The sequence below is a fragment of the Brienomyrus brachyistius genome, chromosome 16 (assembly GCF_023856365.1).
Source record: "Brienomyrus brachyistius isolate T26 chromosome 16, BBRACH_0.4, whole genome shotgun sequence".
NCBI classification, from domain to species: domain Eukaryota; kingdom Metazoa; phylum Chordata; class Actinopteri; order Osteoglossiformes; family Mormyridae; genus Brienomyrus; species Brienomyrus brachyistius.
The window spans coordinates 25,898,168-25,918,537 of NC_064548.1; the positions used below are offsets into that span (position 1 = coordinate 25,898,168).

A 20,370-nucleotide genomic window follows, 5' to 3' on the forward strand; every position below is an offset into this window, starting at 1 on the left:
GGATTCGAGTTATAGTAACGAATCGAGCTCTGGTAAGGACAATGCTGTACGTCTCGCCTGCTTTTTCTCTCTTGGAGATACTGCATGGAGAGTGAGAATAAATGCGGCAACCTGATGAGCTCTGACAATCAAGAACGACAAGTCAAACAGAAAAGTGGATGAGGGCTTGGATATAGCGAATATGGATATATATATGAATATAGCGAAAATAGAGCCTCACAGAACTTGTAAGACTCAACTTCAACGGCATGAAAATAGTCACGCGCTTATATAACAATTCCCTTTGACTACAATGTGCAATTTTTAAAAGCAAAGGTTCCTCAGCCATTGTTTTGAAAAAGAAATCCACAAGTCCTTTGTTTAATTTTTAATTCTTCCATAAAATCATAAATGGTTCCCCATAATAATGATTAATTATTAAGACAACAAATGGATTCAAATTATAGCATTTACGTAAGGTTACCAAAGCCACAGGACCAACTTTAACATTTGTGAATCACATCTAAACATCAAAACACTTCAATATTTTATTACACAGCATCACACTAAATGTTAATATAGCCACATTATAGCATGGAAACTAATTAATTCAGGCAGATGCAAGGTTTGCAGTGCATCCTCTGCAGGCACCACTGATGATTGGGGGGGGGGGGGACTATCACTGCTTAGATACCACGCCATTAAAAGCCCATTCTACATGAACGTCCCTCTCACCAGCAATGACTGTGTTTATCAGCCAATGTGCTATTTTGAAAAAGAAGCATCATCACGATTGCCTGGCTGATACATATTGGCCAACCGCTGGCTATAATTGGAGCCATGATGATCTCACCTATTAATTTCAGAACATTTAGAGTCAATCATTAACATAAATATTAGTACAATACTTCATAAAACATCACTTTATACGAAATGATGGTGACATCATTGAGAGGCTTTAGCATTTTCCAACAGGCCAGCTACAAGTCCTTCTAACAATACCGTATTTAGAGCTTAGCTCAATTAAAAGCTCAATAAATCCCACTAATTAAGAGGTCTGACTTAATGAGAGGCTGCAAGCTCTTGAGGACATTGATTCGAGGACAATGATCCAGTAGTATGGGAAGGTGCATTGCTAGGTTCCCCGATACTGCCAGACTGAAGATAATTATTTTCTGTTATGGAAGTTTATGGAGAGAAGATCAGTCTTCAAAGCAAGAAGAATCCTGTATCTTCCAGCTTTTTGTGTGCCATTCTGCATGAGAATCACCCGCTTAAACAAGCGACAGACTCCCACTTATCCACCCACGTGTTCTCAAACAAGAACGCGATTCAGAGAGAAAGCTCGCTCGCAGTCTGCTCTCCTAATGTGTGTCGGGGTGCTCCACTTATGCATGAAGACTATTCCACATGTGAAAGCTATGACGGCCTGCCACAGATAGACATTTATATGCACTTAAAATACACTCTGATTTATATAACTCAAGGCCCCTTATATAGCTTTAGTATATAAGACACACTCTACTTCATGCAAACACATAAACCGGGGTGCTTTGAAGGTTGTGGGCAATGAGTTCCTCTTACCAGCTGAAGGCAGTTTTTCCAGTGGGGCCCAGTCTAGGGTGGCGCTAGGAAAGGCACCCAGTTAGATATCCAGGTATTCGTTAAAATTACTAAGGTTTAAATGCCTGTCCCGGGGATATAGCTGAAGGTCCCATTATGAAACACAAAGGTTACAAACGCAGGCTACGAAGCCAGCGCCTTAAAACCCCCGTCCGCCTACGATGGTGTGTCCCGCCTTTTCAGGCTAGGCTGCTGTGACCCTGATTAGATAAGCGCTTATGAGAAATGGATCAATTGCAAGAAAATATAAGCACATTAATGAATGAATAAAATGCAAATATCCTTAACATTCCAGAGCAGGACTGCGCAATAAAACCAAACATTTCAAGCTGCATTTTCAAACAAATCACGCATCAAGCAAATCAACGTTTATACACACAAGTTTGAATAAAAATATTAGAAAAAAAATGTAGATATCTGTGTACCCCGCGACCTTAACCAGGATAAGCAGTCAGGGCATGTGGATGGATAGAATCCTGTGAAAATATAGAAGTGCATGATTTATTGGGGCAGTATTATCCCATACTGATGAATATATTAATACACACACACACACACACACACACACACACACACGCGCACTTTCCAGCAGCTGTGATTAACAGAATGTTAGCTTAAAGCCTTGTCCTCCACCTCCAGTATGTCTGCCCACATGCTACTGTGAGTCTCCCTCCTGCCCAGCAGCTTGTCCTGCTTTAACCCCAAGCAGACAGATGCAGCCCAGGCATCTGCCTGTACACTTACATCTATTTGGGCACATGAAACCCTACGCCGCCTTTCTACCCCCGGCTCTGTAACTGGAGGCCGCCCCCCGCCTTTTACATTTCCCTTCTCTGTTCGGTCTGCTGTCGCCAACCCAAACCCTGCGACCCACCGCTTTTCATCAAGCTGACAGCCGAACAGCCCCGTGCTTGTTGGCTCAGACTTTTTAGCCTTCTTAGTGTTCCTGCCTGATACAGGTTCGTTATCCCACCCATCCATCCATCCATCCATCCATCCATCTTCTATCTGCTTATTCCAGTCATGATTATGAGGCATTCATTAATATAAAGAAATAATGTAAAGTGTTCAACTGAAGCCGATGGAAAAATATGGAATAAAAATACTTTTTTTTAAACTAATTTGCAAACAAATAATGCAAGATAATAAAATAACTTTAAAAAATAAAGTTAATTAAAATAGCTTTATAAGTTATTCCTTAATAAACCATGGCAAATCAGTATATCTCAAAGAAAATCAGAATTTGAGTAAAGAATAGCATTATGCTGGCAGTCTGTCCTGGGGGGGGGGGGGGGGGGCAGCCCGGGGCAGTAGGCCTCCTGGGACAGTTCACCATTTCCAGGCTGAAACTGCACTCCAGTACTGGATAAGGGGTTATGGAAGATGATCACAGCTTGGGCCCGAAGTTTGGTAGCTTTGGATGGATGGTTAGCGTCATTGATTGATGCATAGCAGCCTCCTCCAGCTTACATGGGAGCTATTCTGATACACACTGAGGCTAAAAGCACACAGTGTCACCACTTAGCCATCAAAGCTGTCATCAAAGACGCGCCGATCAACAAGCAGCTGGCTCGCTCGCCATGGAGCTGACACGTCGTTTTCAAAGGGACAGACGACTGCGTGCGGTGACACCGGAGTCGCTGCAAAGACGCCCCCTACCCCCCCTGTCCCTTCACATCGCGACTAGGAGGAGGGGAGAGGCCAGGCACCTTGGCTGGGATGACTGATGCAGCTCCTTCGCCGGAATGACTGATGCGTTACACTGACACTCATAGTAACCCGCTTTGTTTAGTCAGAACACAATGCGGTTCAGGTCCTACGGACCTTGGGACAAAACGTTCCCACAACGCTCCAGCGTACAGATTTGGATCGGGATTTATCCCGAAGGCGAAGCAGGTGGCGTTATCGTGCAGAAGCGGAGAGCAGCAATGCAGCGGTCAAGTAATTAAATCACTCTGCCGCAACACACTGTGATAACAGGAGACGATTACATAGGAGCCCATCAATCACAGTGCAGCAGCTCGTACATAATAACATGACAGGGAAAAAAGAAAAAAACTGCAGCTCCCTCAACGTGCGATTGTTGCTTGACAGCTCTGTCTAGTTTCCAGGGCAGACAGGGAGAAAAGAGTACTTCAATACTGAGGGACAACAAGCCTAAATTAAATGGAAGGCCGCACGCACCCTCCAGTGGGACAGCATATCGCTCGTGGCAGAGAGGTCAAATATTTGTACAGAGTAATTTGTTTTCTCACATTATTGCAAAAGCCAGTGAACTAGGACATCCTTTCATTTTGTGGTGATATACTTCAGCACTAATCTTTGCTCTTTTTCTCAGTATGCAAACCTGAGACAAAAGATTACAGAGGTGTTGGCTAAACTGATTGAAATGATTATCTGTGTCAAGTGTGTCTGTGTTCATGAGTCGAGAGCCATTGATGGACAATGGTGAACGTATCACGTTAACTGCAGGGTGCAGATTTATGTATTTGCATGAAATGACAGATTTGGTTTTTCCTTACACCTTTGTTGTTCTATTAGCTTGCAATTTAGGCACAGACTCAAAGGGTAAACTAAAAGTCATTTACAGTATGTTATAATATATGTTATTTGATTATTAGGTACACAGTTTTTAAAAAGTCTCAAAATAGTATAGGTGCACAGCTTAAAAAAATGTTTCAGGACAGCGGTAGTAGCTGTTACAGCATCTGTTGGCATCTGGTAACAAAAAGAAAAATAACAACCTTTTAGACGCGAAACATTTTTATTTCAAAGACCAGATGTTTACAAACATTTGGGACGGAACTGACAGCCGCAATCATAAAGTCATTTTTATTTCACAAAAGAAAAAAGTCATTTAATGTGAGATTCGTGGGATTGTTTTTTAAATTCTATTTTTAGCTATTTAGGAAAAGCTAAATCTAAATTCAGGGATATAGCTTACACATTTGCAAATTTATGTAGCTACTGAAGTAACTCGAAAAATGGTGACAACTCTACGTATCGTTAACAAGTCACTTTTTTCTCGCAGGCAGTGATAATTACTACAAAAGATGTGAATAACTTAAGGCAGGGTTGTGCAGCAGAAGATATACTGCATAGTAATGTGAGGTGCATATTTGGATTGCCTGGAGCGACCGTAGCAAAAGCTAAGGTGAAACTCTGCCTTCTTGCCTGGAATGGAGTGATACCTAAGGATGTTTTCAATATACACTGACACGTTTTTATTTCTAGCTTTTTCAGTGTTTTTTTATAGCTTTTAGCTTATAACAGACCTACTATGTGATCTGCCACTGGATACAGGTCTGACGAGACTAGTACATCTTCTCAGGAGCGTGCTTTCAGCACAGTTTATCCATTACGGAAATGTCACATCCCAGGCTACATGCAGGTACGTCGCCCATTTAGTGAACTTTTAGAGCAGAACCATTATTCATGAAATGCATGGATAAATATCACATCTAAAACCTGCATTTCCAATGGAGGCAGGATCAGAGGGAGAAGTAAACAAGGCTGGAAAGAGTAGTGTTAAAGATTTACAGATTTACTGATGGCAGATCTGAATCCCATCTTGGCGTAAACTCAAAGAAACAAGACAAGACAGAAGAGAAATGCTTCTTGACTCAGTCTGTAACCGGAAGCAGCAGCAATAAGAGCACATCTTCTCACTGCTTATCCCGGTCGGGGTCTCCCTTATCCCGGTCAAGGTCGCTCTTATCCCGGTCGGGGTCTCCCTTATCCCGGTCAAGGTCGCTCTTATCCCGGTCGGGGTCTCCCTTATCCCGGTCAAGGTCGCTCTTATCCCGGTCGGGGTCTCCCTTATCCCGGTCGGGGTCTCCCTTATCCCGGTCAAGGTCGCTCTTATCCCGGTTGGGGTCTCCCTTATCCCGGTCAAGGTCGCTCTCATCCCGGTCGGGGTCTCCCTTATCCAGGTCAAGGTCAGTCTTATCCCGGTCGGGGTCTCCCTTATCCTGGTCAAGGTCGCTCTTATCCCGGTCGGGGTCTCCCTTATCCAGGTCAAGGTCGTTCTTATCCCGGTTGGGGTCGCTCGTATCCCGGTCAAGGTCGCTCGTATCCTGGTCAGGTTCGCCCTTATCCCAGGCAGCACAGGGTAAAATGCTGGTATACAGGCTGTATGGGATGGTAGTCGATCGTCGGCCATATATACACTCATTTAGGGACACCAAATATCATAACTGCATGTTTTTAGGCTGCAAAAGGAAATCGGTGAACCTGTACGAAACATGGAGAGAACATGCAAATCCAAACACACAGAATGGAGATGGAATTCGTACCCGCAAAAAGGGCTACCCAATAAGCCACCATCACTCCCAGCAACAGTGAAAATATTTAAATCATAATATTGGTAATACAGTACACACAGAAAACTCAGTTCTGCGGAGTGATGTCACAGACATGCCACATACTGCACTGCAATCTGGTGCGACCTTTAATCTAGCAGGTGCTGACCTTCTGCACAGTGAGGCTGTCATGGAAAAGCGAGTGTATGGTGTTAGACCACAGAGAGTGACCTTTAGCGGAGGGAGGCGCTCGCACAAGAAGTCGAAAACGGACCACTATGCATGTCTGAGGTAGCTAGTGCAGATTTATCAGCTGTAAATTCATTTCCAAAGACGTAGTATTAGTAACAATATAAACGCTACTTTAAAATAAAATTCCCCGACGAGACACTTCGCAAACCGGGTTAGCTGACACTTTTACAGGTGCTCCGATATTAGGAGGGAACAGAAACCCAAAATAATTCCTGCGAAGGAGTGAGGAAGCACGAGGACTCGTAAAAGTAACTCTGCCACATGCATCTCCCTACATCACTAAGGCCTTGACAGCCTTGACAAGCAGGGGACACGGCGACGTTTCCAGCTGTGAAAAGGCCATCTGCTTCTCTGCACTTTGTGACGGCTTTGTCTTTGTGCCGCACAGTCCCGTGCCCCAAGGACACATTATGACTATGACAAACTGGTCCCACAAACTGCAGGCAAAGACTATATGGATAAACATGGATTAATGTCTTCCAGCATTTTTAATTGCCTTTTGATTGAGAGCGGGGTGAGCTTCACCCGCCGCCGATGTTCCTAAACTAAAAACATCTGTTCTAGAGGCTTCTAGGGACTGATGTGAGAAGGTTCTCCCTAGCAGGGGAATAAAAGGGCCCATTTCACACACAAGCCATTAACTTTCACATTTTTCCTAATTTTATAGACCTTTTGCCGTCCAGCACTTGAGACCATTTTTTTTTTGTACCTGAAGGCACAGCAGTATGAAACAAACATCTGTCGAGACAATGTTCATGCGTCTCTGCGGCAAGGCATAAACCGATAAACGAGAAAGTTACTATGTACTTGCAATTTTAAAACTCTAATTACAAATACTGTATTTTGCATGAGGAATAAATTCTGGAAGCTATAGATATTTTCACTCCCAAAAATACATTTCCTGCAAGGTAATGTGTCCTAATACGGTTAATTCATTAAATAAAAAACTGCAATGATCCATGGGAAAGGAAGTAATTAATTCTATTAGTGGTTAAACGTGTAAATTGCAACAGTACTAACAGCAACTTTCATTCACAACTTTACATCACTAATCACCAGACACTCAGAGCAGTTTTTAAACAGGTTGCTTGAGTACGATCTATTAAAATTAGCACCTGTCATTTAACAACTACTCCCAGCATTACGTTCGCCCCAGTCCGTGCATTTCAATATGCTGAGTAATGCTTTGCGTTCGTCATTTAAACCTGGCAGTTCAGTGCTGCGTTTGAATCCTTCTCCTGCTCCAAATGGAATTTGCATGTTCTCCCCACGTTCTGTTGATTTCGTCCTACAGCCCATAGAGGCGCAGCTAAGTAAACTCTGTGTGTGTGTGTGTAAACTGCCATTCCGTACAGGGTAAGCTCTGTCTTGTGCTCTCTGCTGTCTGGGATAGGCGCCAGACTCACCGCGATCCTGTACTAGAAGATAAATGGAAGTTTAAACACACGACATTCTGAGCAAAGCAAACACCCACTGTGAGTTCAGCATCAATATTTTGATATGTGTTTATCACCGTCTGGGGCCAGTAAGGTGCATTAAGGCCCCAGGTTAGCTTAGATGGTCACACTAAATAACTTCAAAGGACTGGTAGTCAGCATCTGGCTTACGAGCAGCTACTCCTGGTTAGACGGTTGAGGCCTGTCGTCTCTGAGGGGTGAACATGATCTGCTCGTGCTTTCAAAGAGTGTCTCTGAGTGTTTTTAGGCTTTCCTTGAACACGTAACCTCAAAGCGGAGGCGGAGGTGCTTTTTTTGGGTCGGACGCAAATGATTTGTCCTCATTGCAGCTAGAGACAACGCTTAAAGCTTTGACGCGTCTCATCTGCTCTATGAAAGCATGATACAACAACCTACTGGTGTTAAAAAATAGGGGAAATGTGCACGATATGTTACAAAGCTGTTTTTGAAAAAAGGGTTTGTAATTACTAATTGCTGAATGTGTCACAGTTCCAGCCAAGGCCTCCTCATTAGGAGAAGCTCTGGAACCAAGCTGCTTAAAAACATAAGCGCTGGAGTTTATTTCCTTAATTTCCATATCCGACGCCATTTTATTTGTCGTGGAGCAGCTAATTTCATAATGTGTAAAACAGGGTCGTGTGGAGCAGAATTATGAGACGGTTCATTGTCGCGAAGCGGTGGGCGTTCGGGTCCAGGCCGCATGCAGCCGAGCGACGGTCCCAGTGAGGAGGGGGGGCTCACTCCTCCCTGCAGCAAACCGGCAGGCACCCGAAGCACAAACTGCTCTCAGAAGCAACATCACAACCTTCTTAGAGGCACAAAACCAGAGCACAGCTGTGCTTGTTTGGGACTGATTTATATGATAATCTTCACTCAGACCCACTATTTAGGGGAACCCCTTTAACCAGAGATCATACACAGACACAAAGACACACACACACACACACACACACACACACACACACACACACACACACACATTAACATACACACATATACACACAGACACACACACACATTAACATATACACATATACACACAGACACACACACACACACACACACATTAACATATACACATATACACACAGACACACACACACATTAACATATACACACACATTAACATATACACATATACACACACACATAAACATACACACACACACACATTAAGATATATATACACACACACACATACACACAGACGCACACACACAGACACATTAACATATACAAATACAAACACAGACACACACATATACATACATACACACACAGAAACATACACACAGAAACATACAGACACATACATTAACATACACATATACACATACAGTATATATACACATATATACACACACAGACATACACACACATACAAACACTCACACACGCATATGCACACAGACACACACACATATACACACACACACACATTAACATACACACATGCACATACAGTATACACACAAACACAGACACACACATGGACACACACATATATACACACACAGACACAAACATACACACATACAAAGACACACACATACAGTATACACACAGACACATACACACACATACAAACACACACACACAGACACATACACACACACACACACACACATTAACATATACACATACACACACACACACACAGACACATTAACATATACACATATACACACACACATTAACATATACACATACACACACACACATGCAAACACACACACGCATATGCACACACACACACACACACACACACACACAGCCGAGAAAGAATGGTGTCTTTTTAACTCTTTCCCTTCCTGTTTTTCATTCCAATTCCGAATCCCCCTCCGTCTATTTTGCATGTCATATAGTTTCTCCTGAAATCACTTCTCAGCCAATGCTGCATATTTAATTACAACAATACGCAGATACATACTTAGCAAATGTAGGTTAAAGGAGAATTACAAGGAAAATGTTCTTAAGCTTGTTTTATTCATCACTGTGTGATGCCCAAAGCAAATTGTATTACATGCAACTCAAACAAGTGGGTGTCTTGTTTTTCAAAAAGATAAATGCTCATGTTACGTCAGCATCAGTCTGGCACTGGTTTTATTCCCGATTATCTTGTCAGCTGGTGTGCTTATGTCATGATAGTTATTAAAAACGTTCACATTGGCCTTTTCAGGATTATTCCCGTGATGACTCGGTCCTGTATAAAAAAGCAAAGCATGTGATGACAAATCACTGGGATTTACTCTGAACTACCAGCTGTTACACAAAAACTAGAAAACCAATTACTAGAACTGAAATTTTATCACTCAAAATCTGCACAGATACCTTTTGTGGTGAAAATGTAGGACAAAATTTGAAAAAGATCCCAGCCCACCAAATGCCTCACTATGCAAAAGGAGGCAGTAGGTCAACCAGTGAAAGCCGACATCTATCCAGCTAAGATCCATTAAGCAACCTACAACTTAGCCAATAATGTATGAAACAAATACTCCTGGAAATTCAGGCAGGGCCAGAAACATCTCCCTCACCAGCCGTCATGTGAGTCCTAGCTAAGTAAACAGGAGAGGGACGTTCAGACAGCCCTGTGCCTCATGATGGATGCTGGACAGAGCCTGCAGCTCGATCTGAATACCCATGATGCACTGGTGGAGTCTGTCCACGGGTCAGTTTGCTCTTCTGCCTCCTCTGGAGGGGACACGTTTTTTCCGTGGGAGCAAATCATTTTTCTCAACATAAGGAGCCAGGTCACAATAGTAATTTGTCTCAGATAAGGCTTCATACCAGGCTATGCTAGTGTGTGTGAGGGCTGTGTGTGCATCGGGGGGGTTGGCTCTGGAAGCTTTGAGGGGGCCACTTAACAGTGGGTTTCTCAGCATGGTAGACGTGGGGGGAGGGGGGCTTTGACGAGTTCGACATGCACCAATGGATGCTCTCTCTTTAATGCTTCTAGATGAAACCTTAATTTTTTTTGGCCTGTCGGAAAACAAACTGCCCCCTCCCACCCGACCCCCCCATTAATCCAGGTGACGCTTATCAAGAGCAGCAAATTATCAGGCTGGAAGACGCATCTCAGAGGGAGCGAGACGCGTGTGAGGGAAATATGTCCCGGGAAGAGAGGCACGGCTAGCTGATCAATTCCCAATCCCTTCATCACAAAAATGATCCTGTACTGCAGAGCTGGAGGACAGGGTTTGACTGGATTGCTTTGGTACAGGGAAAAGTGGCTGTTTGTGGGTGAGAGGGGAGCTCTTATCTTCATAAAGTAGCATCTATTTAAGTGAAATGGAATAACCACATAAAAACACAGGTGTTCTGGCAAGGGGCTATTAATTATGACGCATACTTTTTACATTTTGTTTACTCACTAGAAAGTCGATTGCCTAGCAATGTCAGGACATTCAAAACAACGTTTAGTTACGGTGTCATAGGAATGAGGTGAAAATGTTTTAGAGGAAATATCTTATCTGCCCTATCATCGTAATATTATAAGCCATTAGACAGCATCTGTGTTGCACTGATTAAATTATAGAACGCTATCAACTATTTCACAGTTTTTTTTCCACTGAGGTTTTTTGTTAAAATATCACATATCAACATTAAGCGCATGAGACCGGACACTGTAATTGTCCTAATCTATGAAATATATCGATCTAACAAATTATCTAGTGCAGGATGGGGGACATGGAACAGTCGGGACAGGATGCCAGCACCGCAACAGCAAACAGTACAAGCAGATTAGAGGCACTAGTTCACCACACTGTGTGGCTTTGGATTACAGGAGGAGAATCACATAATACAGGGGGAACATGCCAATTCACAGTGGGATCTGAACCCATAATCTTGCAGGTAGAAGGCAACATATTAACAACTTAGATGTATAAAAATCATGCAGCACGGACAACAAAAGCACAATACTGACCAGGATACGGGCTGAATAGATGGAGGGATGTATGGATGGATTGTCTCAGGTCTGATAAGATAAGCATGTGCTGTATGTTTGGTCTCATGTACAACAGTGTCATATGTGTAAGCTCTGAGCGACTGTAAATCAACGTGCACAACTGAGAAATACATGGAACCGTTTCACCCCGATCATCGCAATGCGCAGAATGAATTGTTTCCAGGTGCAGACATGGCACTTAAGCTGCTAGCGGGCAAGGCTGGCGAGCGGAGAGCACGGCGCGATATTCACGGGGGCTTATCTTACGCCTCCTCGGCGGTGGCGGCCGCCTGGCGCAAAGACACGGCCAGCTTGACGGATACAGAGCAGCCGATTTGTTATTCCGTGGGGGTGGGCCGCGAGTCGATCGAGCAGAAATGAATAGCGACTTCAAATAAGAGGTTTAGTCGGAGATAGCCGGCATAAATGTACTCGAAGGCCTTCCTTTCTTGTCACAGAAGAAATAAATGCAGATCCTCAAGGTGTCATCTGCGCTGTTTCATTTTAATATCCTCTGTCTGATTCCTGTAATTGCACTGCGGGAACTTCTGCGCAGCTTACAAACCCGTCAACAGGATGTTTACGTGTGCTAAGACTGAGCAATTTTTTCACATTTTAAGAGGAAGCTTAATGGCAATTTAAGATCCCACATTTGCATATATTCAACAGAAGTGTTGTTAAAGGAATATCATCTCTTTTCCTTTGAAAGGGAGTGAATCTATAAAATGCAGTGCTTGAAGTGAGCCGGTACTCACTGGCATGCAATACCAGAACCTCTTTGTTTTTCTCTTCAGAGAACCAGCACCTCTAATCTGTCAGTACTGAATAACAAGGGGAGTGCTGGCATCTGTTTTTCCCCAGTTCAAGCACTGATAAAATGCCAATATAAAGTACTATAAAAACCGGACTTTCAAGAAATGCAATCTCCTGTACTAGACATGCAGCCCAATCTTACAAACATTAACTGTTTACAATTCCACAGTGAATAAAGAAACAAAAACAAACAAAAACGAACAAAACAAAGTGTCCAGGCACAGTGGTCGATGCCGACACCTTTGCTCTGTGTGTGTGGCGTTTGCATGGTCTGCCTGTTTCATGCAGACGCAGTATGCATCCTGCGATGGTTTGGCGCCCAGACCCAGGGTGGAGCTCAGCCTCACAGCCATTCCTGCAGCCTAAAATCCAAAGGGGATTAGGTGTTCAAGGAAACCAGGAATCCCAACATGACGACCGTAACCCCTACCCAGCCGTAACCTTAACCATAAGTAACCAAACACAACATGTATTACGTACACAAATCAAGTATGCTTTTCAAAATATCGTCCAGTGTCTGTCTGTGTGTATACACTACGCATATATTATATGGGTATGAAATCTGTCTACAGTGAATTCCATCCAGACAGCAAAGTCTAACTAGTGGATGTGAGGATTCAGGGAGTAGAGTGGAGCGTAATCATTCAGGAGGCACCCGACCCGACCAGGAAGATGCCGCTGCCGGTTCAAAAGCTGATTTGTTTCGGTCTTGATGGACCAGCAGTGGTTTTGTAAGGTGAGCCTTTGGAGCAGACTGTTCCTTGGGTGGGAGGAACCAGCCACAATAGTTACAGTAAAGCCTCTCACTTTGGAGATGTGCAGCTTTTCAGTGAGAGGGAGGCTGCTGACCACCTACTCGGCACGTTCGGTGATGAGTGCGACCTCAGAGTGGGCAAATGGGGAACCCGAGCCAGGCGGTGATGTAGGACGATGCTTTCAGTAAGGCTTTTAGAGATTTATACTAGAACACCCCGTGGTATTGACAGCAGGGTGCTCCAGGATAGCGCTGGAATACCAATGTGTGAGATGGCCAACCTGACTAGCACCAGCCGGCAGGACCACACCAGGATGATGGGACCTGTAATCCTTTGACGTTTTATCAGACGGATCTCTGGATGTGCAGCCGTGACTATACAGAGGACAATGGCAGGACAGGGCACAGAGCCCTAATGACAAGGCAGTCATTAGGTGGGATCTCCCCTTCACACTTTGCCTCCAATCGCTAATCTCTATGTGTTAATTTAACTCACAGAATAAACCAAATTTTCATCATTGGCCATTAACGGCATATTTAAAAGTTTATAAAAAAGAACACAATACATTTCTGATTGAACTTTAAATATGTGCAAATCAAAATCTCACATTTGAATATATCAAGTAAAATAAGTGAAATAAAAATCCAAATAACTTTTAAAAATGGATGCTTACTGTAGGAATGTTTGAATAAAATGTTTGAATGATTATACCTCAAAAACTCTCCTTTTCAGCAGAAATTATAAAGGCTCATAGCAAAATCACGGGTAATAACATAACCTCAGAGCAGCAGCAGCACAATAAGCCTCACCGACCAACCAAATCTGCCTGGATTTCCCAGTATTCAGAACCGGTCAGACCACCTTCTTCCTCGATACTCACTGTGTGTCCTAACTAAGTAAACAGATGAGATTCACATGCCCAAATGGCTGATGCTAGAGTGCATGCAGACAGATTCCGCCCCTGCAGCTCTCTCTGTGCAAGTACCCACAGTGCATTGCATCTGTCAGTGGGTCAGTTTGTTTTTCTGCCCCCCCTGGAGGAGAGACGTTATTGTGGGAGCACTTAATGCTTCTTGACGTGAGGAAGAACACCTTATCTGAGGACGAACACAGAAAAACTTCCAAGAAAAAAAAAAACATACATCTTTGACGAGACAAATCCTCTTTAGTTCAGGCAAAACAGTTCCTTTACTGTCAGGTCTTTCTCAAGAAGATGAGTACTGGTACTCATTGTGTTGTTAGTAATGCACTGTTAAAGTCAAATAGATCTTTGCTCAAACATAGAAGAATGAAATGTCGAATTTATGAACTAATATCATCCTCGAATGGGGACCATTAGTAGAGACATTTTCAAGAAAATGTTAAAGTGTTTTCTTTCTAAAATAATTTATTTCTCCTCTTGTGTTTTTTTTTTTAAAGCTTTGGAATAATTGACCTTGAAAAATTAATTATACGTGGACAAGGCAGCTTCTTGGGCCAGGATGGGAGCGAATTAAAGGTAGCGGGGACATATTTCATCCCTTTATCAGCTTTCATTTTTCAGGTAAATGTGTTGCTGCTTGAAGATGAGGTCATTTGTTGTTGACTGCTGGAAGGCAGCGAGGTTAGGGGAAGATATTATGGAACTTATGTAATTATTTATTCCAGTTTTCACTCCACTGCAGACCGTCTGCTGTAGAATTTTAACACAGGCGATAGAAAAAGCATGATTTTATAAAATTACGATCAAGAAAAGAATGCAAGCCCAAAATTGTGACATATTTTCCTCGATGTAAACAATAAAGCTAAGGTGACCACCGCACAGAGAATGATGTTGTTTTGTGAAGGGCTTACAGATATTAGATAATGCTTGTCAACACGGCAGTTCTGTCACATGCTGTCTATTCACCTGCTCCTGAGATGCACTCAAGCCTACGGCCTGGAAGCTCAGAGAACTGGCTTCCTCTGCTATGCGGTACTGCAGACGCAAAATGTCATCCTTCAATTAGGGCACATGTAAAGGAGGCGGAAAGAGAACATTTATTTCCATACCCTGTCTGCAGACTCAAATGCTTTGGCGCACTCCTCAGAAACACATGAAAGGCCTTGTTCTTCTGGTCGTGAAATGAGAGGAACAGACACAGAAATCATGTCTTGATGCAGCTTTCCATCATACTGCCATCTATGTGGCCACGCCCCCAGGTCTACTGCCACGCCCCAAGGTATACGGCAGCGCCCCAAGGTATACGGCCACGCCCCCAGCTCTGCAGTGAATCTGCCCAGTGTTTGCTGATTTGGTCACGCCTACAGTGACTGATTCCGAAGGACGGTGCTTGTCAGTAAAAATTTTATAATGTTATTTCCCCCCACCAACACCGCAATTAAGCTTCTATCTGCTGCGCTCTGACATCGCTATCCCATAATAAAAATCTGACAACCTGTCTCTCAGACAGTATCATGAATCTTGGCTAATTAGGGTACTTATTAATCAGTGCATAAATTTGCTATATTTGGCTTTTGTGGCTTGAATACTGCTATTCCTCCTATAAATATGAATGCCTGAAATCAGGGTATTGTGTACAGAAAAACACCACATGCTTAGTCTCCTTACATTTTAAAGAGGTACATTTTTATAAAGGTCCATTGACCTAAAAATGACAAGGAAAATACTGCATTTAACTGCGCTAATTACAAATAAGAATACTGACAGTGGGACTTCTTCATGATTGGAAGTCATTCCAAAGAAAAATAAAATAGGTCTATGTAAAGTGTAGAAAACATCTGCACAGGAACTGCCTTTAATTCAGTTTTAGAAAAAGGCGCATATGAGATGCTGACTGCGACGCTGGAAGTTTCAGCTGAATTCAAGCCCAGATCTGCTCCAATTTCTCAGGTGAAAAAAATGGCTTCATTACTTTTAGAGATATTTTTTCTTATCTACACTGGATTTTATCATCCCATCAATATCTCTTCCTGACATAAGTCTAACTCCATAAAGCAATACTGCTATGATGTTATGTAGAGCACCGTGCCAAGACAGCTTACCATCAAGTGCTTTTCAAACATTTTTAAAACTTTTACTGAAAAACATAAATCATAATATGTGCAGTGAGTGAAGAGAGATCACAACATTCCATAAAAATACCATGACAATCTGATGTATATGGTTGTACAAACTTGAAAGTACTTTATGAAAATGGAGAATCCTGCTGTGTTTGAATTAACTTCAGGGGTGTCATCTCAACAAATCCACGGGGACAGGCCTTCGCTACAGAGGTGAGTGAGTCACTCCAAGTGGGAGGATTTGAGTCGTGGAGGAACAAAGGAGGTACTCTCCATGTCACAGCAACAAGCCAGCCATGGCTTCTGAATCCAGTGGACATTTACGCATCATGCAACTCAGAATGCAACATAAGGTTACAGATACAAAGTATCCATCTCCCAGCTGTTTCTGGGTGGCCACCACGCCCCCCCCCCCCCAACCAACAACATGCAATTTTCACATTCTCCCTGGTATTTACAAAAATGCCATTCAAAACTGAATGACATTTTTACAGTACATGCTGACAATATTACTTATAAGCTGCAAAAAAGAGAATAACTACATTTGCATATTGCAAGGAAATTGGTGAAGCAGAATTTACATTTCTGGGCCATTGATGAGTAAATAAACACTGAAATTAACAGTTCCATATGCACCAACTGCCCCCTGAGCATGTCGGATTTGGAAATTAAATTGAAACAGCAACCGTTCATTGTAAATGTAATGTCAGCGGAAGGAGATGTTTCTCATTTGTCATTACTGATAGCAGAAAAACAATATGACAAAACACGAATCGACAGTGCGACATTCTCATGCAGCTTTGCACGAGCGTTGCAGTCAAGCTAAACATTTCTGTTACGGTTACATTAATTTTGGACACGCCAAGCTGCCTATGAAGGCGAGCGACGATGTCGCATCACATGACCTGGTCACCTGACCTAAACACAGTAGTATTGGTTTTGTTGGAGCTTGATCAGAGAGTGATAGGAAAGCGGCCAATCAGTGCTCAACATTTACGTGGGACCTCGATCAGGACAGCTGGAAGAGCAGCCCGGGAGGCCGCCTCATGTTTTCCGCTTTTCTTTGGTTAGTGTTTAATGCATATACTTCATATATATTTTGATGTCTTTATAAGGGCAGCATGGTGGTGCAGTGGTTAGCACTGTTGCTTCACACCTTTGGGTCCCAGGTTCGAGTCTTCGCCTGGGTCACATGTGTGCGGAGTTTGTATGTTCTCTCCATGTCATCATGAGGTTTCCTCCGGGTACTCCAGTTTCCCCCCACAGTTATCAATTATAAAGATGAATGTCTTTATAATTATTGTAAAATATAGAGAATAGTACAAATAAACCTTTCTATGGATAGGTGTGTCCAAACTTTTGACCAATATGTATAGATATACATGCAGCAAGGCTCCATGCACTGTGGGTCGTGACACAAAGTGAGTCCCCCGCAAGCCGTGCCGTTTCGGAGCTGCTGTGACTCAGTCATCAGACTATAATGATTTGGTTCTTACCAAAGTCCCTCAGATCTTTATCGCTGCCCATTTCTTCTACATTTAACGTCACTGTGAACTATGAGCACCGAATGTTACCTCACCGTCTACTACATCCCAGACCTTGGCATGCATTCTTGTCACATGGGGACGGTCATAAAGATTTGGCTCGCCGGTGTATATGGGTGATGCTGTGTGTATGGCTGAGGGTTTCACCCCCACCTTCACTCTGTGGAGTTTGCATGTTCTCCCCGTTTCCTGCCTGGATTAGGCCCCAGATGGTCCTGAGCAGGACAGGCACTTAGAAGATTATATATGTGCCGCCATTCGTGCTTCAAGTTGCTCTGGGTGCATCCACCACGTTTATCGCTATTACAGTTAACAACCCCCCCGTCTGCTATCAAGGACTGATCATCACTGACCTTTCAAGAGCTAGAAGACGCTGGCTACTTCTGCTGACTTACAGCGCCTCTTTCATTCCAGGGCTTTAGGTGATGAAAGAAAACAAAAGGGCAGGTGCCGTTTAAATGCCACTCCGATGGTATTTCTGCTACACACTCAACCTTTGTTTGAGTTTCATTTTTGCTCCCCTGATCGCATTTTCTTATGCCTCTGCTTCCATGAAACCCTTCATCTGAAAAGCTACATGCAAAAAAAAACACATATTATGAAGTTTTTACACTTTGAAATATGCTTTAAACGAATAACGGTTATTAATTCTAGCTTTAACTTACTTTTCGCAAAGTAAGGGCTCAAAATTTCAAACTTTATCCATTTATATTAAAGACGATATTTTACTGGGAACGAGTTAGGGTTACACACCGTGCATCAAAGTTCAATTTCAGGGGTCCAACCACTACTGTCAAACGTCTCCCACTCTGCTCCCTCTACCCTTTTGTGTTAAATATACTAAAGAGCATGATGACGGCCCATTTCCCAATTATCTCCTTTGCGGGCTGATAACGCAGCGCAGAGACCCCTGGTCTATCAGAAAGTGGCAGCTGGGAGTGCTCTGGGGCCATGAAGGAAGAGTCCCAGTCATATATTAGGGAGGAAGATTTGTCGACCTCCAGCTTAATCTGCTGCCATGCCCATCAGGGGGAGGAGCCAAAGAAGTCGACTGCATTTAATGCACGTAATGCAGGGTTAGCTTTATTAAGCTCAAAGCAGATGCCGATCTGCATCAGAGGCCTTTTCCTGCTGCCTGATCGTGACAGGAAGCAGGTGGATCTCATGCCTTCTGTGACATGCCTGTGTGTGGCCTCTTATTACTGCATGTCTGCTATAAATTACATGCATGGCCCCTTGAGTAGCCAGGTTAGAACAAGCAACAGGCTGCATGCAGTAAAATATAGACATAAATACAGACAAACTGAACTATTAGCGATGTAATTATTACGAAATGTCATCAGAAATGAGTTAAACACCAGTAAATAATCAGTGACAGATATTAAAGAGAAAATTCCCCATACATTTTTTTTCATATTCATGTTTGTCATTATGAATGACAATGAATGTTACCTGACATACTAGAATAATCACTACAGGCCTGCATGGAATAAGCCATTACGGAAGATGGATGGATGGATGTACAGGTAATTTTGCAGACAATCTCAATGTTTTGGTCACATCTGTCCAACTTAAGGGTTATTTTCTCTGGACCACTATCTCAGAACAACATATTTGTATTAATATCTTTGTGGGGACTCGATTCATTTCTATGGGCATAACCCCAATCTCAACAATGATGACCTTGACCGTAGGTAACCAAACAAAATACAAGACTTGTGGTATTTCTAATTTTTTGATTGCAGTCACAGACTTTTATTAAATTCAGTTTCTCCTAGTGGGGACTGAAAAAAATGGTACAATGTCGAAGTAACAGGTTCTTACTACACTGTGGAGTAATTTGGTCCCCACAGTATAATATATACACAACCCACACACACATGCATGGACACACACACAATTGTTTATTCATATTTTGTTTGATTCGTGTGTAGATGAGAGCAGGATGAACTTTAGCCTGGCTTACGGACAGCCGACCTGCCTGACACTGCGGACTTGTGCTCGCTGGCGCGTGGGCAGCTCTGGTCACTGCCGTGAAGATGCCAGCCTACGCCACATGCAGAGCTGGCTCGGCGATTAGCCCAGCGATGGCCGCCACTGCTGTGTGGGCGTGCGATTCTCCAAAGGTGTGTGTGCGCTGAATAGCAAAAAGCATTAACATGGAAAAAAACATATGAGGGAAAAAGGAGAGCTTGTCCGTTAAGATTAATTCTGCTGCTCGATCGACTGAGGCTTAGGGACTGCAATTAAACATTGTTTGCTGTTAATAACCTCCAAACTTAACGCCTTCATCTCTGACCTGACAAAGAGTCACCCTCGCCACATATCGATTCCATCACCAGTTACCGTGGTAATCAAATTCCCAGTTCGAAAACCGCCAAAGGCTGCTTTGCATGTGTGGCCCACGGGAGCGGGTGCTGTGGGCGGCGGCCGGCTCTGGCGGGAAGACTCCCTTTCGGAGGTGGGAGCAGGGAGCGTCCACACCAATGCAGGCCAATGCTGCACGCAAATAAGAGTTCCAATCATCTCTGCAGATTAGCCTTCTGCTAACACAAAGCTATCTCCATCAAAGACCCAGTCTGTAGTCTTAGCGGCCGCACATAGCTCACCCTTAATAACACCCTGGCGAATGAGGATTTATCTGATAACCAAATACAA

At 43.2% G+C, this 20,370-nt stretch overlaps 1 protein-coding gene across 1 annotated transcript in view; it reads right to left on the minus strand.

The window, feature by feature from the left end:
- Window positions 1-20,370, minus strand: part of LOC125709706 (glypican-6-like) — a 184,929-nt gene that overhangs the window by 105,909 nt on the left and 58,650 nt on the right.